The following is a 23,682-nucleotide window of genomic DNA, read 5'->3' as shown; positions in this document are numbered from 1 at the left end:
ATGCTGTATCAGTTTCCCACCCAGACACATCTATTTAAGTTGTGACTACCTGTCAGAAGGAAATAGTAGCAACATATCCTAACGCATCTTCTGGTCAGGTTCTTGTTATTCTGAAATAGCGTGCCTGCCTTCACAGAAGAGCCCTAAATGTAAATATATGCCAATTGTTTTTGCAGAAGACCATGTACCAGGAGTATGAACCAATGAAAATGTATAGGCATCTGATGTTCAGAACTAGGAGGTGGGGGTAAGGCTGCTGGGCATTTATGCCTTTCTCTGAGTCAGTGCGAAGGACTTCCAAGAAAATTATGCTTCTGACTTTACCTGTCTCTGAAAGAGGGACAAATAATGCCTCTTTATTATATTTGTTACATTTTGGGGGGGTTATGCATTTTTTGTATTTGTTATGTATTTTATTGCTAGTCTCCACCCAGCCACTCTACTGATCATCGTTGTTCCATAGGTTGATGGATGTCCTCCTACAGTCCACATGCTCAGCATGCTCACAAAATAATTCTGATTTCACTTCTGCCACTGTGTACCAGAAATGTGAAAGTACTGACACAGTCCTCTTCACAAAGTTTCTCACTTGAGGTCAATGTACACAATGGGGTTAGAATTAATTGCATTATTTGCTAAAATAAAAAAAGAGATAGGAATACTTCCCAATATATCTGATAGGAATAGAAATGTGAAGGAAGCATATGGTAGAAGATGAAAAGATAATAGAGTAGAATGATCTTAAGAAAACATGGGGCTTTTATTCAGGCTCTGTCTCTCCTTTGGAAGCTTGGTCATAAGGTGAGAAAAAAAACCCTGACATTTTACAGGGAAAATCCCCCAAAGTACTTTGTATAGCTTAGAGTTCCATGTTATCTGTAGTACCAACAGGGAGTTCAGGTGTATGTCATTTGAATAGTGATGTGCAAACCTGAACAATTATCATTTACCTATCGCGTGTACTACTTACACAAGTAAGGAGTAGCTCTAGCACTCATATAACTGTGAGTATCCGGACAAAGCCCAGCTTGGCAATGGCAGACCAAGCAGGCTGTGTATGTCTGGCAGCTTCCTCAGAATATAACTAAATCTAAACTTAACATTGCAATACAGTGAAGCTATTCCTCAAACTTCCTGTGAGGTGAGGGATTTATACCTGTTACTGAGTCACTGAACTGACTTTGTAGGTCCAAGAACATCTGGGATGCACAAGAGAAAGAAAGAACAGAACCCCAAGGAAAGCTCCTGCAGCTGGATGGTGAAACTTGTTTAAATTGCTCTGTGGTGTAATGGGGAAGTTTTCTTTGGCCATCACTGATGCTTCAGGAGTTTCTTGAAGGGTTTCTTTATAGAAACATCTGGGTTGACTGTAGCAATTTCATCATCAGTTCTCTAGCAATATTTGCAAAGCTGGTTGTCTCCATGGTTCCAGAATGAGTCATGTAAAAGAGTGTTGAGCTTGTCCTGTGTCAGAGCCTCCCATGTGTGACTGATCCCCTTCTGCTAGCTCACACACCAGACTCCATTTCATGGCTTTTTCTCATCTTTCATGGTTTAGTCACATCACAATATTCCTTTACTTGCATGGCAAAAATAACATCTGCAGGAGCTTTCCAATGTCCTGTGATTGAAAATAAGATACAGCAGGGATTCTGTGTGGGTCTAACATGCATGTGAGGATAACACAAAAGAGTGCCTTCTCACAGCTTTCACAGCAGGTCGTTTTGATTGACGTATTTGTAGAGGCTACAGGGTGGATTGTAGATTCAGCTGGTATGTCAAACCAGATGGGAGAATTCCATCAAGTGCACAATGAAATGAGGAGTGCAATTCTATGGCTTTCTCTGCTAACAGATGGATGGGAAAGTAAAATACCTCTCCATAACCTCCTTTTCTTTCTGAGGGCCACTTCTATTCCTTTCATCACCTTCCTCCCCTTTTCTCCTTCCCCTGTATTTTCCTTCTCAATTTGTGTATCCCTTCAGCTTTTCCTATCTTCTGGCTTTTCCACATAACCATCCTTTTCTCTGTCTTCTCCTCCTCTGGGTCCTCTTTGTTGCTCTTATTTTTCTACGACCATAGGTGCTCCCAGTACAGAAAGAGCAGACAATACATGACAAGACGTGCAGCTCCAAAAGGGGCTAGTGAAATTTTCTATCCCAGTGTGGAATTAAAAACACAAGATCGGGTCAGGGAATGAGTGAACCTCATGTCATTAGAGGTTTGGCAGGATTCTCTTGCTATTTTGGAAGCTTGAACTAGATGGAACTGATAAGCCTTTTTTTTTTCTTGTAATTTTATTCCTTTTTATCTTTTCTTTTGGTGATTCAGTTAAGGAACCCAAATATATTTACCTAGCTCAAAGGAAGTTTTTGTAAGTGTCAGAGAAAAAAGGAGTCCCCCATATGCTAGGCTGGTACAAGTAGTTACCCTATATTATAGCTTTCAAAACAGCAAAACCTATCATTAAGGTTATGTTTGGACTTTCATTATAATCTCCCATTTCAGTGCATGGTCTCAGCCTCTGGAGGTAAAAGTTTTTAGAAAGTTTGACCACAAACCCATTGCATGTCTCTTAGTTATGCAAGTGAAAAAAAGTCCTATTGTATGATGTGTTCAGATGCTTTTTGCTCAAGGTATACTAAATAAATAAATAAATAAAGGCATTTTGAAATGTGAAATTAATCATAAATCATATTAAAACAATTACCTGCAACAAAAGCAATTATCATGTTTTAAAACAGCCTTCTGCCTACTGGGTGCCCTTCCCCAGCAGCACATAACTGTCTATAAAAAGATAGATGAAGGAAGAAGTAAAAACATCCTTCTCTTTCCACAGAGCTACCACAGGTCTTCTGCAAGAAGCACCAACATTGCTGCAGGGTAGTTACTGTATCCAGCACATTTTACTTTCATACTCGGATACCCCTAAATGTAGTAATGCAGCCCTCCGAGCCATGCTTCGAGTTTAACCCTGGACATGTAGAAGTGAGGCTGTGCATAGATACAGAACACACCATCTACAAGCCACTAAATGCAGTAGAAGTGAAAGAAAAAGGGGGAAAAAAAAAAAAAGTGTGTGTTCAAAAAACCCTGATCATCAGGACCAGAGTTGTTCAAAATGTAAGAGATTTTCTTGGCTACAGACTAAACAGAAGGGTCTTGTTTACATTATTTTTGGCAGGGTGGCAGGTGGATGGTAGAGCTGACTGCAAATCTTCAGGGAGAAATAAAATGCACAAAGGCTCCTTTGCCTCTGGGAAGCCTAAATGGCCAGCCTCAGACTGGGAAGGAGTTAAAGAAGTTGGCTTCTTTGGGATGCTGAAATGCACTTGCTACTGGTCTTGAACTCCCCTCCAACAAGCCCCCACTGTACCGAGCACCACAGGGGGCTGCCCACCATCACGCCCTGCCTCGCTTTCAGCCATGGCTGCCTCAAGGCCTTCTCCCCTCAGCCACCACCCAGCTATTTGCCACCGTCCCATGTTTCTTCTCAAATAACTGACCAAGGGCCGTGATGGGAGAGAAACCAATGGCAAAGTCTGCTCAGCAATGGGCAAATGTGTTTGTGTCTCTGCTCGCCTTGCCTGTCACCCCGTGGGGACGTGAGCTGCCCTGCTCCGGGCTCCCTCAGGGGTCTGTGTCATGGAGGCCCCACAGACCCTTTGCAATGGCAGAGTGAGGGCGACGAAGGCAGGACAGGTAGCCTGAGGAGGGTTGCTTGGGCTCTAAGGATCTGAGAACAGCAGCTTTCCCTGGGTGAGGGCAGGAGCCAGGCAGGGGCAGCAAGGAGGCAGCATGCCCCTTTCCTCTGGCTGCCCCCGCAGTGGCCCTGTGCCCTGCAACATGGCGGCGGGACAGGGGGTGGCTGAGGTGGGAGAAGCAGCAGCAGCCCCCATGGGCAGACGCAAGGCCCAGGGCTGCTGGGGGGCATGCTTAGGTGGCCATGGCTCCCTTGGCCCCAGGGCTCTCTGCAGCCCAGGGTGAGCCAGAAGGAGAGCAGCCACGATGGCCTCCACACACCAGCTAGGCCGGCTGGGCTCTGCTTGGCAGCCATGGTTGGGGAATGGAGTCCATCCCAGGGGATGCCTGTCAGTCCCAGTGCCGGGGAAAGGTGTGGAGCAGCACCTGGTTTATGGACGTGAAGGGGGGCTTTGATGTAAGGTGGGCACTGAGCCGGGCTGGCTGGGCTGGGGCAGGGTCTGCCCACACATGGGGGTGCCTGAGAAACTTTAAGTGTTAAAACTTGAGCTGTCTGTGGAGCTCAGACCTCAGCTGCCAGACCCCCAGTGTTCATTCATGCGGCCTTTCACAGGTGCCCCTTTGCTTTTTATGGCCGTTGACTGGAAGAAGCTCTTTATGAAGGTTTCTGATGTCATCAGAAACATCAATTGGGGCAGAATTTCCCCCATGAGCCACAGATGCCCCCAGTTACCCCTGGCCCTGCACCTCTCACGGCATCAAAATTGCCTGAGATCAGGCACGAGGTGACAGACGATGTCACAGCCATTGTTAATTGTTCCAAAAATGGTTTGGTGATGCACAGCTACCCCGCTGTAGCTGCCAGCTGATGTAGGCAGCAGGTGAATCTTTAAAAAAAAAATAATCTTTCAAACAAATCTTTCAAAAAAAAGGGTTTTTTCAGGCTAAGAAATGTAGATTTAGATGCCACTGACTCTGCCTGCCTGCCTACATCTTTGTAGGGGTTTGTCCCCAGAGCTAATGCCTGTCCTGAACACTATTTAGGACCTGCAACTTCCCCTGCAGAGCAGACTCAAAACCAGATAGGGTTTTGCAGAGTTCATAACCTCCACAGGAGGGAGTCTTTACCTATTTTTAAATAACCCACCTATCCACTGAGGGTGTTTGTCGCTTACAGTAATGATTGATAAGGGCCGATTTCTGCTTTTTCTGCAAAAGAGAGGTGGATCAAATGGGGTTGCACACTCTTCAGTCAACATCGTCCAGGTATGGGGACTTCGGTCTAGCAAACTTTGGAAAGCCTATGAAAAAAAAATTACACATGCACATGGTAGCATCACTGGTTGTTTTACAGTGAAGTGTCAAGCTTGGTTTTCTTCTAGAAATCAGAAAGTTATTGCTTTCCCTTTTTTCCCCCCATGACTTTATGAAAGTAATTTAACTTTACCACGTGTTAGGTAAAAGAGAATAAGAAGACCCAAACTCTGGCTAAAAGAGAGGAGTCCTGGAAATAAAAAAAAAACTACTGGGAGATAAGAAGCAAAGCTCCTAAATGTGGCCAGTCCAGGATATTTTGGAGAAGGTGGCAACAGCGTAGGAAAACATCTAGCCTCACAAGGGTAGAAAGCATTTGTTGTCAGCAACATTAGGCAGCGTAGTGCTGTCCTGAGCTGGGAGGGTGAGCAGTGACAGCTACTTCAGCTGTTGCAGGTGTATATGCAGTGACAGGCAGCTCTAGTTGAAGGATGCACAGCTGCTTCATCCACTCAGTAAATCACGGCTGGTAACACGGAGGCCTTCCTAATTCATGGATGAGAGAGAGCTAAGAACAGAGTTGTGAAGGTGGAAATAAAGCACATAGGCCTACTGTGCAAGGAGAAGGTGAAAGGTGCAAGAGTGAAGGTGGAGAAGGCTATTGCAAACAAAAGACCTGGAGTGCAGGAACCAAAAATGACAACTGCAGCTCACAGTGTGGCTCAGGAGGGAATAGGTGGTGGATTTTAAGGCTTCTAAGGCAGCCAACATAGACTGAGAGCCTCCAAGTAGGTTTGGCTAGGGAACAGGTCCAGGGAAAACTGAGCTTCTGGAACATTCACATCCACCATGTTAAAAGTGTAATGTTCCTGGTGGATAATGCGTTGATACTACTGCCTTGATGCTACTGATTTGAGGAAGGCTATAAACCTACCTGTTTTGAGGGCAAAGTTCAAGTCCCGTCTCTTTACCTGAGTTTCCTTTGCCTTTACTGAGACGGTATTAATAGAAAATTCATTTGTGTGCACATTCTTGCTGTGAATCAGAGGACAGCAGTAACCTTAATGACTCATAAACTCATTAGTCAATGTGAAGGTTTTTTAAAGAGGATTTGTTAAAGTGGTTTTCCATTTCTAGCTCCTCTAAATCTTGGATAAATTATTTTCTTTATAGATGATCAGAAGTTCCTTTTCTACTTGCAGGTTGACAAATATGTATGATATATAAAAGCACTCCCTTCCTATTTTGAGTGCCATTAACAATGGAGCTTTCCTTGCACGGCAGTTACGGGGGCTTGGCAGTACAGAACAGGTTTCTCAGACTGTGCTTGGAATAGAGTAACACAGAAAGCCCAGATGCACAGTCTGGTGGTCACTGCAATAATCGAGCATAGCTCTGATCTTAATGTGCCTACTCTGACAGCCAAGATCTTTCTTCCCTAGGCATCCTATTGTACACTCTGATAACTAAGCAGAACAGAAGTGGTATTTCTCTCCCTAAAAGGCCTCCTCTCTTTCCTCTCTTATTTCTCCACCTGCAACTACTCTTCTGATAGGCATTGCTCCCTCAGCAGAGTGCTTTCTATCAGATCAGGTTTTGCTGGATGCCCCTGAGAGTAGTGTAACCCACGCCCTATGCTGATTGATTGAATAAAGCCACTAATCGTTAAATGAAAGTTACACCAGACATTGTATGGAGTGGAAGGAGGGGGCACAGTTTTCTGCCTCTAGGGCTTGGCAGATTTCACAACAAAACAGCTGGCTGTGAGACATGGGTGCTGATGGAATACATTAATTACTGTCGTCAAGGTTTTAGACACACTTGTGTGTTGCTGGTAATACCAGCATGCAGGATTATCAGAGAAATCGTCTGTGAAAAAGAAAAGAAGTGGAGAAGGGAAGAAAGGAAATTGGAATGAAGGTAGTCTGATTCTGGCCCCCGTTGCATTTGCATAGGCAAGTCTCACCCACGTTGACCAGTGCATTCCTTCACTTCCCCATGGCTTCCACAACAGATGTATAGTTCCTCTGAACATCATGAAGTAACTGAAGGCCTTTTTGGTCCTTATCATTCTAAGTATTTATAGAATAGCAGAAGTCCACTATGTTTCATAGCAACATAAATTAGAGCCAGCCTTCCCTGTTAGACTGACATAAGTTTAATGGCAGCTTGGCTATAGGCTGTAAAAACAATAAGCAGAGGGAAAGGTACTTCTGGATTTTGTTTTATGACGAAGAGATCATAAACTGAATTTGGTGGGCTGTCAGCTCCTTCTAGTAAAATCTGACATGTTTATTTTGTATGTTGATTTTAGTAGCATTATCAAACCAAGTCACTAAGTAGTCAATTTGCTTTTAGTTTGGTCCTTGTAAGTCAGAAGTGATTACTAGCTAAAAGTGATGTTCACTTGAGCCTGGTTCTGTTCATCCACTCACAATGTCTGAACATCTCACAGTCTGCCATATATGTTTTCTTTCCCTTGAGACAGGGTGAGAAGACCAAGGCTATGCCTACATAGCCCACTCCACGGGCTGGAAGAGACAGAGGAGAATCCGTGTTCAAAATTAGCTCCAAGAGCAGTATAGCTGAGTCAGTAGACAGGATGGTACCAAGCTAGTTTTTCCTGCTTCTTGGCAGCATAATAATGATTTTGGTGAAGTGTTGCCTTGAGATAGCTAATCAGTTTCTAATGGCTGTGAGTTTCTTGCAATGTGCCACCTAGACTTGTCTTGGGTGATTTGTCCTTTCTTGTTGTTTGGGGGTTTTCTGGTGGTTGGTTGGTTGTTTTTTTTCCATTGAAAAGAATAAACCATGTCTTCTGGCCAAGTAGTGCAAGCTAGCCTTCAGCCATAATGCTCCAGGCCGGGACCTACTGAATGGGACTCTTCACCCAAAAAAGATTTTGCAGGAGCATGATAGGAGGGGTAGTGGATGACATTCACATGTTCTTGTGATGTTCTTGTGATCGTGTTAATCATAAGGAATATATAACTTATTTTGAATTACTTTGGAGACCCATGGCCGCTGGGACCAGTTACAACAGCTCAGTTCATTACATCCATTCTTATGCAACCTGGGAAAGACATGACCAGGCCAGTACCCTGTCTTCCCAAGGAGACATCAGTCATCATGGCCTCAAGGTACCCACCTATGATTTAAGGAATGTTGCTAATGACCTGTTGCCCTGAATCACACAGCTGCCTCCTGACCACACAGACCAATATGCCCTTTGTACTTTGGCCTTGAGCTCCTATAAAGCAGAAGTGGAGTATACTTTTGGGAGCAGACACATGCTGCAGTACCCTTTAGAACTAGCTGGATCAAGCTGGATCATGACAGTTTGTGGGACCAGGCATAGCCAATGTGAGAAGGCTGGCAACTTTCTCCAAGCAGAGAACATCAGGACTGAGCCACTGGTCCATCTGTTCACAACCTGGCTTTGCTGCTGGTTAGCTTATGGGGCAGGGAATGAGTACACGTGATGATGCTGTGGTGATGCTGCCTGTGTGCGTGAAAGCCAAGGCTGGCATCAGAGCAGCACAACACTGGACACCTGGGTTCTTTTGGACAAAAACTGAGGTATACCTGGAAGTGCTCACAACTGCTCCACCTCTTATCCCATGGCAGGGTTTGGCTCTTAGCTCCTTCAGGACCACTGGGCTGGAGGGCTGCACTGCCTGAGGTTCCGAAAACACCTCTGGGACACAAGCAGCTTGTCCATCCTGGGTGAAGGACCACAAGCTCTTTGGAAGAGGAAGATCAAATGCTGAGCAGGGATGTGAACATTGCCTTGCCTCCTGCTGAGAATTCCTCATGGTTTTCTCCCAGCAATCATTCTCTTCCATCCACTTAGCATCCTTCATCTTTACCTCTGCCTGGGATTACTCTCAATAGCAGCCTTTCTCTGCAGCTCTATTCATCACCTACTACCTCTAACTGCATTTTTTTGTAGGGTGCTGGAGTAGGGTTGTGATGGCAGGAAAGGTGTAGCTGTATCCAGCTTTCATTAGATTCACATGCACAGGCAAAGATACTGTCTGGAGACCAGTAAGCTGTGCTGCTGCCAGCCAACAACCTCCTGTATCCCATAGCCAAACTTCGCGGCTTTATAGGATAATGCTTTGTCTAGGTTGGCTGCTTGGTAAACCAGTTTGGATAGCCTGGAGAAGAGCTCTGGACAGGATAGTATGCCAGACATTACAGAAGTTCCTCATCTGGAGGAGGATGATAGCGTGCTAGGTGGATCATTTCTAGATGGAGAATTTTGTGCTGTTTCAGATGGCACCTTATACCATCCTTATACCTGCAACATATCCTGTATGACATGTTGGATAATTCTTGGGTTGGAAAAGAGACAGGGATCTTGTACTGTAGGGACACTGTGCTTTGGGTTGGATTTGAGGTTCTGTTAGAGGGATCCTGGGCAAAGGCATGTCATCACAACCAGCTCACCATTTCTAGCGGGTTTTAGCCTCCTTGGTCCAGGCTGTGTAAAATGTGCCTTTCTTACTTTTGCTTGGAGCAGGCTGCTGGTTTTTGCTAAGTAAGCATTTAGCTGGGACTAGACTGACTGAGTCCCAGTTACAGTCATCCAACTGGTGGCTGAACCTTGTGTCACCATCACCAGCAGAGGAGGCAGAGATAAGGCTGAAGGCTGCAGGGTCAGCCCTTCGCAGCTGTGAGCCCCATTATAACCTGCAATGGGTTTCCCAAACCTGACTGTGGCTATTTGAGGGACAAATTCTGGAGTATTGCAACCAAGCTGAGTTGCAGTTTGCTCAGTAGTCAAAGCAGGTTCTAGGCTTGCTTCTGCAGTGTGGCAGAACTTTTATCTCCATTTTATTTGTACTGGGAACCTGAAATAACAGGGGAAAGCATATTTACCCTCGGTCTCCACAGAAGCAAGCTGAGGCAAGCCTACGGTTGCAAACTCATGGAATCAGCCAGTAGAAGAACTAGGAATAAACATGTTTCTGGCATCCAATCCACTTTGCTGTTTGCTAGACGTGATGGCTTATCTTTGAGCTCAAAGGTGAGTGACGAGTCTCCCTTTTCCAGCACAAGACACAGGCACGCAGTGAGGCTGAAGGGAGCTGTTAGCTTTGTAGTGCAGGGCAAGGCTGCCTCTGCTGCCCTGTGGACAAGTCCCTTACTAAGCTGAGCTACCTCTTTGTAAGCCCCACCTGCCACTTTATATGCAGCAGGGTAGAGGTCAGGCCACAACACTCCAACGAGTCATTAAGAGAAAAAGCAATTGACCTTTTTTGCTTGTATTAACTTTGCTGATCTCCAGCCCTGAAGTGTTTGTTTTGAAAAAGATTCTGTCACTACTACTTGCACCAAGGAGACACAATAATGCCGTTAATATTGTTTGTTTTGGTTGGAGGAAAAGCACTCTGAGCCTCTAACAAATATCCTCTTGTTAGCAATTGGAAACATATAATTAGGACAGACTCTCCAGTTATTTTAATGAGATTTCAGTTTCCTCTCTCTCTCTCTTTTGCTGTCGTTCTCTTTCCCATTTTTAATGAGATACCAATTTCCTCCCTTCTCATTTGCAGATGCCTTTCCAATAAAACAGACAGCTTTGATTTTCATCTTAGCGTGCATTCTTAGCCTTAATTTATTCGTCTACATAAGTTGCCCACCAGACTCTCCATGTGCTAAACGGCTGTTAATCGCTGAAAAATTAACAAGGTGTTTAACGCCAAAAAAAAAAAAAAAAAAAAAAAAAAAGGCTAAGAAAGTCTTTTGCTTGTTAGGTGGAAAGACTTGTATTTTTCTCACATGGCCAAAGCTCAACTAATTCTAGGCACCGAGGGCAACACAGGATACGTTTTTGCAGCTACAGCCTATCGCTCCTTTGCTGTCCTGCTTCTATTCTATACCTCTTACTCTACCTTTCCCCAAACCTCCCCGCCAAACTTCTCTATAAGCCGGAAAGAAATCCTGTACTTCCCTTTTGTAAAATTGACTCTAGGCCAGTTTATTTTAATTGCAGAAATGCTGTCAGTTTGTGCGCAGCCCGGCAGGCCCTGGAAGATTTGTAGGTGTTGAAAGCATGAAGAGAGGGACCTTTCTCAATGTAGCTGATTCAGTACAGCCAATTCTTCCCCTGAGGTTTGGGGAGATGCAGCCTTGGCAAGTTTGGTCAGTAAACTATTTATTTATGAAAAGTTATTTTTATTTCACTTAAATAGCTCTTTAAGGCTTTCAGAAATCCTGAAACAGCACGGAGCAGAGATCACCTTGTGGCAAAGAATCCGGGCTTTATGTTTTATTCAGCCCAGCTATCAGATGAGATTTTGTGCAGCTGTGATATGTTACTTCTGTTATCTGACCTGTGCCATCATGAGTGCTAACTCACTAGCTCTTATCTCTGCAGAACTGAGATGGCTCCACGTCTGGATTTTGTCTCATGTCCTAGAAAGATGGTAGGTGTTGCAGTCAGTAGCTGGTAGTGGGCTGTGCACAGCTCCTGGTGCTGCATGATTCTGAAAATGCCGCACTACAGAAAATGGTCCTGTTGACAAATCCTGGAGCATTTTCCCCTCCTTTACTCTGTTACAAATGGAGAAGTGGCTTGTGCTCATTGTCTCATCTAGTTTTACTTGGGTGTCATGCTACTATGGCATCAGAAAACCTTTTGCTCCCTTTATTTCTAAAAAGGTAAACTTCTGTAACAGTCCTCTTCTTGGCTGATATGCCTCAGTCAAACCAAGGTCGCCAGACTCTGCAGAAGAGTAGCAAGGTCATACTCTGGAATGTTTCCAAGGTCTGTGTAGGAGATTGGACAAAATGGCCTGTGAATTTGCATTTATGTTCCCATGACTTCGTCTTAAATTGGAGTCTGAATCAGCCTAGGAGGTGAGCAATTTCTACACTTTGACCAGTTCCCAAAATGAACAGTACCTGGAATTTGAATTTAAAGTCTGTAAGTCTTTAATTCTGCAGGCCATATCTGCATTACCACAAATTATAGGGAATAATTAACCCACAACTGATTTATCAAAGTCACATGTAAAACATATGCTGCCTGAGGGACAGAATTTCTTGGAGGGTTTGGTCATAGGTGATAAGACGCTGCATTGTTTCTCCCACACCTGTACAAATCTACTTAACCAAAGCACTAAAATTGTCTGGGCAAATGCCCAGGCCAAGGCGGGTTCATTGGTGTGTAGAGCCCCAGTGGAATGGTGGAGCCAAGGAGAAGGAGCCGAGGGAAGCAACGACCTGTAAGATCTCTGAGCGAGGTCAGAGAGAGCCGCAAGGCAGAGGAGCCTGGAAGGGGAACATTGCTTCACTAGGAGTTATCTAGTGAACCTAACATCACAGATGAAACCGCTGTATTGTTTCATGCTGGGCTTACCCAATTTCTGCTTGTATCCAGAAGACCCTTTGTGAACAGCAGACTTACTACGTAACTCCCTTACTTAGACATACTTGTTCTGTTGCTTTAGTTAAAGCTTTACCCAGTCCCTCCCTTGTGTCCGTGCTATTAGGCCCAAGACCGGGTGCTAATAGCCAGCAGGGTGGCTGGGGGAGGCAGCTGGGCAGCTGCCTGGCCAGTAATGCACAGTGTGATCCAGGTGGTGCTGCTGGGGGCAACACAGTCAGCTTCGGAGAGAGCCCACACCTGTTTCTACTGGTGTAGCTTGGTTCTTTACTGGAGGAAGATAATCTATACCAGGATAAACATGAGTATGACTGTATCCACAGCTGAGGCAATATTTCAAAGGTAAAAATAAAGTCAAGCCTCTAACTAAAACAGTTTATGCTGGTACAGAAATATATGCCCAACAAGGCCAAATGTGTAAACCACAGAGAAAGATTATTATTATTGTCAATATTTTTTAGGTGCTTAGGATGAATTCCCTTCTGTTCTGCATGTGAAAAGACTTTCAGGAGGAAGCCTTAAAAGCCAAGATCCTGTTTACTCGGAGTCAGCATTAGTACGAACAGGCATATGTAATTTTCTATAGTAACAAGCTCTCTTCATAACAATAGGGCTCAGGAGAAAACTGCTGCCCTCTCCTCCTTGCTGTACTTCTGCATATAGTCCTCAGAGCCATCTCTTCCAGCTCCCACTTTCCACAAAAATTAACTCTATATTTAATTGTTCTCCTTAGCACAGGTAATGTGGATATTCTGAATGAAAAGTACCACAAAGGTAAAACAGAAAAAGTGGTAATAATTTCTCATAATTAATTTTCCTTTTCTTTGGCCACTTTCTGGAAAGACGGGGGTATAAAGTTTGAGGTCTCTTAAGGTATGGGGAGAGGGAGTTATAACAAGCAACACTGGCTGGGTAGTTCTTAGTAATCTCAAGACCCCTGTTTCTGTGTAGACTGCAATACCATAGTCAGACTTAAACTCTCACAATTAGTGTAAGCTAAATGAAAACTGAGGTATTGCTCAAGCAAAGTCGAAAATAGAGAATTCTTTGATGATGAAAGCTGTAGCAAGAGTCAGTGGCTCAGAGTTCAGGTCACTAAAATTCAGAATTAGAATTTTAACCATAAGAATAATGAACCATTGTAGCACTTTACCCAGGGACATCATAAATTCTCTGCCACTTGAGGTCTCTTAATGGAGACTCATTGTCTTTTTGAAAGGTATGCTTTGGTTCTGCCACAAATTAATGGCTGAGATGAAGCAATCACTTGGCAATTTTTTTTTTCGTATGGTGCATAGAAGTCAAATTAGATGATCACCGAGTTCCCTTCTAGACTCTATAAATCTGTGTGAGCCCTCCACATGTACTTCCAGCATGAAACACCGAACAGGGTCAAGTATTACAGTTTGAGTAATGAGATAAGCATGAAGAAACCAAAACATAGGTGGGCTACTGAGAAAAAAAAAATAATCTTTTCAGTGACATTTATTAGCTGTGGAACACCACCTACAAGAGATGGTGAGAACCAGTTCTTGAGTCATTTGAATGAGTGGAAGCACAGAATTGCTGAATATAGCAAAAGGAGTGTGCCTTCTTTGGTCTCAACAGACTATTAAAACAATGGACTTTTCCACTTCTACTCTCATGATTTTTATGACATTGTGCAAAATCTAGAGAATATTAATTAAGAGCTGGCTCAAGAGAAAATTACCGCTGATGACTGAACATTGGGCATGTTCATATTTCAGATGCCTGTAGTGAACCTTTGTCAGTAGTGTGGGACCTAATATTACAGCTGTTTTTTTTCTCCTTACTCATCTCATTTGCCACAGTACATCAGTGAATGCTGCTGATCACAAATTATGTGACTATTGTGGAAAGACAGAGAAACAGATCACTCAGTCTCACAGCAGGTCAGTGCCTGAGACTGTCAAGCAGAAGGTTTGCAACTGACAACATCTAAGCATTGCTTGGTATTCAGGAATTATCTGGCTGAGTTAATTGAGGCCATCACTCAAAGCAATGTGAAAAGAGATTCAGAGGACAGACTTTCAGTGACTTCTATACTTAACATATTTTACAGGAGAAGATAATTTCTAGGTCAGAATACTCTATAAGCATGGCTAGCGCATTGATGTGGAGACGGTGGGACAACAGGGTAGGACAAGATGGTAATTTGCAATGATCGGCTAAAATTGTGCCTTACATCTCATATTTTGGAGGCTTGATGAGCACACCAGAAATACTTAAAAGCAGAGCATCATTTCTGTGAAGGGAGCTGCAAGCTTTCTGTTTTTCCAAGAGCAATCCCCAACTGATTGTGTTACTTTAAGTTCTTCTGTACTAGTATTGGAAAGGCCCAGGCTCTTCATTAACAGTTAATTAAGCCACAGTGGCCCTTCCTTCCCATCAGGGGTTGCCTTCATTTGCAGATTTAGTTAAAGGGATTCTGTCAAGTTGGTTAGGCTTATAATGTGACTGATCTTTACAGCTGCATAGTCCAGCAGGAAATGCCCAGAGCGCACCCCCAGGGTTCTGTCTGTCTCTCTAAACTAAAGCCCATCCTTCAAAAAGCCCACAACTACTATTTTTTTCAAGTTGCGTTTTATAGCCCTGGGTGTGAGTCAGGATATGATGGATGCTTACAGGCTGCACCCTTGTGCTCTGAATGCAAGCACTAGTGGGTGTTTACACACGTACCTTAGGCAGGCTAAGCCTCGGTTTGCCTTTCTTTTAAGTACAGTGAAATACTTGGACTTGAACCTGGCAATCTGAAAAGTAATCCTGCAAATGGATGCCAGAGATGTGATAGACATGATTTTATTACTGGGAGAGCAAGTGGGGTTTTGGGCAGGTAGCAAGGTACAAGCTCCATTCAGGCTGAGGTGAGAAGGGCAAAGATTCAGGAGATGTGTCACTTGAGTGGGTTGTTCACTGAGCCTGTTGGCCATGGTTGGAGCATCAGGCAGGGAGTAAATCTGTTCCCTTCTTGGTCTAGTTAATGCTGGAAGGAGAAATGGCCCTATGGCTACCTCGTTTGCAGGCATTCATACTTGTTACGCCACTATACACCCAATTGCATAAAAATATGAAAAGAGTAAAAACCCTAAGGAGTTATGTGCTCAACAGTTAAATCCCAAGATTAATGTTGCCAGCCCAAGATTAGCTCAACTCTTTTTGGAAGCATGTTATGATGTTAACTTCGTTAACTTTATTGTTATTCTACTTTTTTGCAGGTTACCTGCTTTATCCAGGGCACAAAATAAAGGGCGCTTAGGGACTGGATCAGGGATACATTGTTGGGGAGGTACATGTCAATGCAACCTGGACCTCACTTCTTATAGAAGGTGGAAGATGGATAAGAGATTTCATCGTCTCCCAGGTCAGGCAGTTAAATGCTGTTGAAAAAGGGAAAGCAGCTGTAGGTAGACAAGATCGACGAAGCACTGTGGTAGTAAAACCAGGAGCGTGCCTCAAGTTTTGGGCAAGGTTTGACAACTTTATTCTTATCTGTGTGTCTGATAAGTGGTTTCTGCTTCCTCCATTGTCCTCATAGAATTTTCTCTCTTACTCATTCTGCTCAGCATAACCAGCACAGAAAATATTTTTTTCCATCAATAGCCAATATTTTCCCAGTGTCTGAGCAACCACTTCCAATTTTAAGTCATTTGCTTCTTCAAATAGTGTGCAATTTTAAGTTTGTAATTCATCACAACACTCTGCCAACACATGCTACATGACAGAGCAGAAGACTGCTGGTGGTTCTCTGAGCACATCGTAGGAAAAGTGGCTTCTTGGGAAGGCAAGAATTAATGGGCACACAGTCTTTGGTACCAGCCAGTTGACAACATTGTCCTTCTGTGGTGGTAAAGATAATCACATCCCCTGGAATCCACCACACAAGAAGAGCCATGCAGTCAGATATGGCAGTACTGGGTGCCAGCAAGACAACCTCCTGCTACTGTACCAACCCTCCCTGCCATTTTTAGGCTACCTTCTTGTCACCGCACTGACCTAAGGGTTTATTTAGTTTGTGCCTTGATATGAGAGGGCTGATAATTTCTCTAAGAATCATTCTTATGTACCACAAAGCTGCAGCCTCGAGTCTGCTACAAATCCATCTGATGTCATCTGATATCCTAACCCCGAGCAATCCAGCAACATAGCACTGTTGTTTTCCTGGCAATGTGACAGCAGATTAGCTCAGAATGGCCCAGAAAAAATATTTAATAACATAACAGTGGCCAATATGCAATGCTGGACATTTCTCTTGTAGTCTATAAATCAAACAAATGACTTATCAACCCCTTCTAGACTTTTTTTTTTTTTTTTTTTTTTTTACATATAGGTAGCACGCACATATAGGAAAGTTTCTAAGAGGCTTAGGATTGTCCTGATGGTTTGCATGAAGCAATGGCTGCTGATCAAGTGGGACATCTGTGCTATCATATGACAACATGACAAGCTTGAAAGAATTTTTCCCCATCATAAAATAACATACTTCATACAAAATCTGTGAATGTTATTCCAAGAGAGAGAAGTGAGCTTGCTAAAGGTGATACAGTGGGTCATTGAAAAAAGTAGACCCCTGCACTCCCCCTTAGTTTAGAGGTGTTGCAATGGATAGGTTGTTGTCATAGATGGTGACATGTAATACCTTTTCCCATAGAATAACTGTAGGTTGAAATATACTGTAGTAAGTGGTTTTCCAATAGCTGCAAGAAATTCTGACCCATGCAGTTCCTGAAATGTGTGGGTATTTCACTGTAAGTGCTAACATCTCATGTTCACAACTGGTTTCTGTGTGGGACTGTCTTAACTGACGCGTATCAGAAACTTTCATGTAGATCAATACCAGTTAGAGTTGAGAGACCTAGTAACATCTTGTGATTTTTGTCAGATGTGATATTAGAAACTCAGGGGGTCATACAAAGCAGAACTAATCCTTAACATCAGGACTCCTGGGCTGACATAATGGAGTTGGACGAAGGCCGTCCTTGCAACTGGTAACCCTGTACTGGTGCGTGCCTTCTCCTCCTCCCCACCCCAAGTGCCCTTCTCATCCTCAGAGGGTAACCTGCTACAGCAGTTTACAAAAACTGGCAAGGACAAGCCTTTTAAAAACTGTATTCTTTAGTGGCAATTGGCAAAAATAAATTGTTGGGGTTTTTTTTCCAGCATGAAAACCATATCCAAGTGATTCAATATTTTGTACCTGAACGTAATTTCCTCTTTTGGGCCAAATGGCTTACCACATCATCAGCGTGTTTGTTCTCTGTACACATGATATTTTGAGATGGAAGCATATCTAGGGTAACTGTTATCTATTAGAAGCTGAATCCCTTTTTTCCTGGCTGGTTCAACGGCTCGCTTTTAGGGGATTTAAATTCCTTTTATCCTTATGTTCCTATCAATGTTTGGAAAATGTATGTAGGAAATTATGAGTGACAGGTAAAAGTTAGCAAAGAACAGATCTCAAAGCCAGTGGCATCCTTGGTGCTGACTGTTGAATACTCCACAAAGTGTCCTGCACGAATGCTGGGACAACCCGATAGCTCAGTTCATGGACACTGAAATGAGATAATCAGTGATCTAATCATTGGAGCACAACTCTCTCATGACTTCACCCTCTTCATTGACTTCTGACTTCAACAAATTAGTACCATCTAATGATTCACTGAAAGTTCATTTGCAGACTGACAGGACACCTCTATTTATTCTCCAGGTTTACTACAAATGATTCCTTTATACAGAATTATTCTGCTCTGCATGTGCATGCGCATGTACTTTCCTGGCTGATCTTAGTGATTTCTTTTGAACTAAATGAGACCCTAAGTCAGACACAGTGGAAAGAAAGACTGTCTCTCAGGCTCTACTGCTTTCAAATGATTGTTCTTTAACAATCGGGATGGCTCTGAACACACTTCTTTCCTGGATTAGCCTAATTAATGAAAAGGAAATCAGATTTACCTGTAAACATTTCTCTCAAACTTCTTAATTACAGAAACATATCACTTTAGGGAACAATTACAGATTTTAGTGAGTGCAAGAAAGGATTATATATGCTGCCTTTTTATTTATTTATTTTTTTTTAAATCTTTGACCAAACAGACTGCCTTATACAAACGTGAATGTTACAAATAAGCACCCTGTAGCCTGTCTGGAGAGAGCTGCTGCGAGTCTGACTGTAAAGGGATTTTTTATTCCCAAGGAAAAAAGAGATGAGGCATTCTGAAGTGAAAAGATTTTTCCTGCTGTGTTTTATTATTCCCTCTTTATTCTGAAAAGGTTACTTGTTTCACGGTATTGTATGGTTTTGAGTTTCTTTATGTCAGTGCAAATGTCGTTTGACAGTAGTAGAGACTATGCAATGTGTAATCACATAAAAACTCACATTTGGGTATGCCTGTTTCTGTGAATTTGTGTTGCACACATGTGACTGTATTCAGCCATCTCTGGATATGTTTCTTATTTGCAAAATGGCTTTTTCACACTTTTGACAAAACAATCCCCTGTATTTATTCTAAGCTGTACTCCCACAGATCTTTACAGCAGAATCAATCATTTCTAAATGGGAACATTTGTTCAAAGATCCATGAACTGAAATGTATGAATGCATGTGTTCGATGTATGTTTGTGTGATCTTCGTGTTATTATTAGCTCCATTCACTTTAATGATTAATTGTAACATCCTTTGTAGCTTTCTTTTGTAAAATTACTGACCAATGCTTAATGTTAAACCAAGCTGGTTAGATCAGTGTGTTTATCTGTGGTGTAGTAGCTGAAGATATTTTAAGAAACATCATGCCTGAATCCTCTGAGTGACTAAGTTTGGGATTTGAAAATTAATACAGAGACTTTGATTATTCAAGGGGACTGCAGACCAAGAGCCTGTGGGCCTGAGAAGAAAGCCAGAAGCAGTTTAAATGATTTTGTACTAAGGACGTGACAAAACCTCTATGTAGGATATTGCAAAGATTACTCCTTAAGCGCTGTGTTTAATTTTGGTGTTGACTCAGAGAATGAAGCTGGAATATTGAAGAAGGTATGAAGAATAGAAAGAAATAAGTCAGGAAAACTTGCCTTAAAATGCAGGACTAAAAGAGCTTATTTTGTTTAGCCCATGAAAGGGAATATTTGTGGGTAAATTAATAATGATCAGTAGACTACAAAAGGAGATGTATGTCATTCTGAGACCCGTAAATCTAGCTGATGAGGGTAGCTGATTAGATGTGAGGTTAGGAAAATGCAAATTTGAAAAAAACATATAACTTCTCAACCATGAGTATAATTAATCACCAAACAGCTTATCAAGGGAAAAGCTAAATTCATAATGGGCTGCAGACTTCAAATTGAGAATGTCTTTCTATTTTAAAGTTACTTTCCAGACCAGTCCCAGGCTGCTGGGTAATTCCTTCGTGAAAGCCTTCTCCAGGCCATGGAAATAGGAATTGTTCACTCACTTCAAGAGAGGACATTACATCAGTAAGGAAACAAATCTTTGAGTGAAGATGTGGTTTGCATTACAACAGATTCAATGGTAACAGTTCTTCTGGTGTCAACATCTATGAATTATCACAAGAAACAAATTGGCAGGTACATCTTTAAGTTTGCCCAAGCTTGATTTTTTCAGTTTCTTTTACATAAATTTCTGACCTAACCCTTTGCACAGGATGCATTTTTGAAGAAAGCACCATCCATTTTGTGGAGCAGGGGAGAGGGAAGGTTTCCATTTTTAAACACTTCTTGCAAATTTTCATCACAGGATAGTACACACCAGATCTGAGAGATGTGAGGAAGATAGCTGATGTGGCTTTCAGTGCCTCAGTGAAACTGTTTTGGCTGATCAACTGAAGATCTTTGATAGAAATTTGTCAAGCTGACTGCATCACATCCTGATGGCATATGCTATGTATAGGTCTGGCCCATCAGTGTTTAACTCCCAAACCCCTCCAAAGCCAGTGCAAATTGATTTCTATATTTTCTGATGAGAACTTAATCCTATAGGCTTCCTTCCTGCTGAGTGTTCTTGTCTGATGGCATAGGGAAAGGCGTGGGGAAGCAACAATGCTGGACTCAAAGGATGGTTCTTCCTTTCATTTATCATATAAGCAACTGCAAGAGATGTGTCCTGTGTGGTTTTAATTCCTTTGATGGCCGTGACACTTGCTCAGGATGCTTTTGGTTGACAAAAGACAAAGAAGCACATATTTTCTATTTCACAGAATGGTCAGGGTTGGAAGGGATCTCTGGAGATCATCTGGTCCAACCTCTTGCTGAAGCAGGCTCCCCTAGACCAGGTTGCAGAGTCATGTCCATGTGGGTTTCAAATGTCTCCAGAGAAGGAGACTCCACAGCCTCTCTGGGCAGCCTGTGCCAGTGCTCTGTCACCTTCAAAGTAAAGTTCTTCCTCATATTCAGAAGGAACTTCATCTGTTGCAGTTTGTGCCCGCTGCCCCTTGTCCTGTCACTGGACACCACTGAAAAGAGCCTGGTCCCATCCTCTTGACTCTCGCCCTTGAGATATTTGTATGCATCGGTAAGGTCCCCCTTCAGCCTTCTCTTCTCCAGGCCTTCATCATCTCTGTAGCCTCCGCTGGACCCTTCTCCAGTAGTTCCCGGTCTCTCCTGAACTGGGGAGCCCAGCACTGGACACAGCACTGCAGATGCGGGCTCACCAGGGCAGAGCAGAGGGGGAGGATCGCCTCCCTCAGTGCGCTGGCCACCCTCCTCCTAATGCACCCCCGGGTACCACTGGCTGCCTTGGCCACACGGGCACACTGCTGGCCCGTGGGCACCCTGCTGTCCACCAGCACTCCCAGGGCCGCCTTTGCAGAGCTGCCTTCCAACAAGCCAGCCCCTAGCCCATGCTGGTGCGTGGGGCTGTCCCTCCCCAGGGACGGGACCCTGCACTTGCCTCGGTTGAACTTCATGAGGTTCCTCTCCGCACAGCTCTCCGGCCTGTCCAGGTCTCGCTGAAGAGCAGCGCAGCCGTCTGGTGGATCAGCCGCTCCTCCCAGCTTTGTATCTTCAGCAGAACTTGCTGGGGGCACGCTCTGTCCCTCATCCAGGTCGTCGATGAGTAAGTTGAACAAGGCTGGACCCAGTACCAACCCTGGGGACACCGCTAGCTACTGGCCTCCAGCAAGACTCCGTGCCGCTGAGCACAACCCTCTGAGCTCTGCCATTCCGCCAGTTCTCAGTCCACCTCACTGCTCATCTAATCCACACTGCCTGAGCTTACATACAAATGTCCTCCTCTTCCTCTCACAGTCATATACTGTTGTGGTGACAGCAGCTGAATCTGTTTGTGGGCTTCTTAAAATATAAAAAACATCATTGTAACACAGCTGAAATGAAGTATAGAAAAAAATGTGACACCTTATGCCCCTTCAACTCTAGTTTATGTCGAGTTTCAGTCTGTGATGTTTTTAAACTAGTAGTGTTCAATGAAGATGTCTAGTCAGAGAAGTTTTGGGTTTTATTGCTTTATTTTAAACCTTAGTAATGTCATGTGTACAAGTCTTGTTTTTCATGCTTGCTAAAATTCTTTGCTGGAACGACCCAGAGATGTTAATTAAAATTTCTTCCTAGAAAAGACATGTTGATAAAGACCTTTTCTTTGAGCTGATGAACGGAGCACTTCAACAAAGTGGAATATGATAAAATCAAATAGAAAATAATCTTGTGTAGTCTGAATAGAAATTACTTCTTTCACCTTTATTCCCAACTATTGTAAGTGCTGTCTTTGCTTAGTGAACCTCATGTCAAGCCCCAAAGCCAGGGCATGGGAGGCTCTGCTGTCATCTCTTCTGCTGTGCCCTGGTGGATGCAGGACAAATAGCTGACCCGTTACCCCTAGCTGGAAAGGCCCCTGAACAGTGGGGTTCCAGCTTCTAGCACCAAGCTGTGACACTAGGAGCCTTACAAGCCACCTGTGTTGGACTGGCACTCTCTGCTCCCAAAGCCCTGTGTAAATGGAGGAAAATCTACTGCTACCACCGTTTCAAACAGCATCTCAACCAGACTTGTTCCAAGCAGGGTTCAACGATGTGGTGGATGAATTGGCAGTAGCAGCTGGTGGCACAGCTAGCCCAGGTCTCCACCTCAGCAGTGGAGCAGGATGCATGTTGGCAGAGGTACACAAGCAGTAGCCAAACCTGGTGCTCAGGGCATCATTTCTCTCCCTGGTTCTCCTACAGTCACTTTGTCATCAGAAAAAGATGCAAAGCAGATGGATATAGTGCCAAACATGAACATGTGGTCCGGTTTGTAGGGATGTGAGGAAACCCCACCTTGAGCCCACAGCCAGAAACAGGGAAGCTAAAGTGTTCTGCCCAGACAGTCCATGATGAGCCATACTGCGCTGCCTGCGAGCTGCGTAGAAAGATTTAAATCAGGAGCTGTCAGTAGAAGGGGATGTGGTGATATACCAAGCTGTCAAATCTGAAACAGTACACCATAGGAGAGATTACTACTAAATTACGCAGGCAATAGTTTCAAATCTTCCTTTACCCTTCCCTTTATGTGTAAATAATGGAAGCTGTTGTCTGTCTCTCTGTACCCTGTTCATAGCTTGTAATCTGAGTTTAAAGGACATCGTTTGTTTGGGGCTTGAGACTTTGTACCCCCCTCAACAGGGAATGTTCTGTTGGAAAGGCTTTTTTGCCTTTCTCAACTTAGAGCAAGGTGAGCATCCTTCCATATTGCTTTCACAGTTTAACTCCTTCCTACATCACTGCGCTGACTGATCTGTCAGCTTCTCCCGCTCTGCTGGTGGCCACCTCCCAGTCACTCCTGCTGTGCTTCAGTTCTTTTCTTAGAGGAGAACCAGTGACCTGCAGAGTCCAGATGGAACAGAGGCACAGCAAAGGTGGTGTAAGAGGAGCTACCAGGGGAGGCTCTTTCCTGGGAGTTTTCTCTCTGCAGGAGTCCTCAAGGGCTAAACCCCACCACTTCTAGTCTGTTTTCTTTCCTCTGCTCCTCACTACTTGGATGGCTGCTTAGAGCTGCCCCGCTGTTGAATAACAGGAACAATAAATGGATGCAACAAGGTGGAAAGGGTGGTGGCAACTCTCTTAATCTCTCCCAGGAGGATGCTCTGTGAGACGGCAGATGCAGAAGCAAATGACCTCATTTTTACCACAACAAGGAGCTGCCTGGTAAGGTCTGAAAAAAGGAAACCAAGGCACTTTAAAAAATAATTTACCTGATGCTCCCTCATACCATCGTGGCAGCCTTGACTGCTCTGTTTTACCATGTGAATGCATTCAACTACCTCTGGTGTCCCCCAGAAGCCCCCATGAGTGCCCACTGTCCCTCTGGGGCTG

General features: G+C 43.8%; 1 protein-coding gene across 1 annotated transcript in view; it reads right to left on the bottom strand.

Annotated features, from left to right (window-relative positions):
• Nucleotides 1-23,682, bottom strand: part of LOC308065694 (sperm-associated antigen 17-like) — a 67,135-nt gene extending 43,453 nt beyond the window's left edge. The window contains exon 1 of the mRNA XM_080391892.1: nt 1-23,682. This exon is cut by the window's left edge and continues 31,490 nt beyond it. The gene's annotated coding sequence lies outside the window, so the exon portion shown is untranslated.

This window comes from Falco punctatus (genome assembly GCF_963210335.1).
Source record: "Falco punctatus genome assembly, chromosome: 6".
In the NCBI taxonomy this organism is placed as follows: Eukaryota; Metazoa; Chordata; class Aves; order Falconiformes; family Falconidae; genus Falco; species Falco punctatus.
This window is presented reverse-complemented; position numbering and strand designations above follow the sequence as displayed.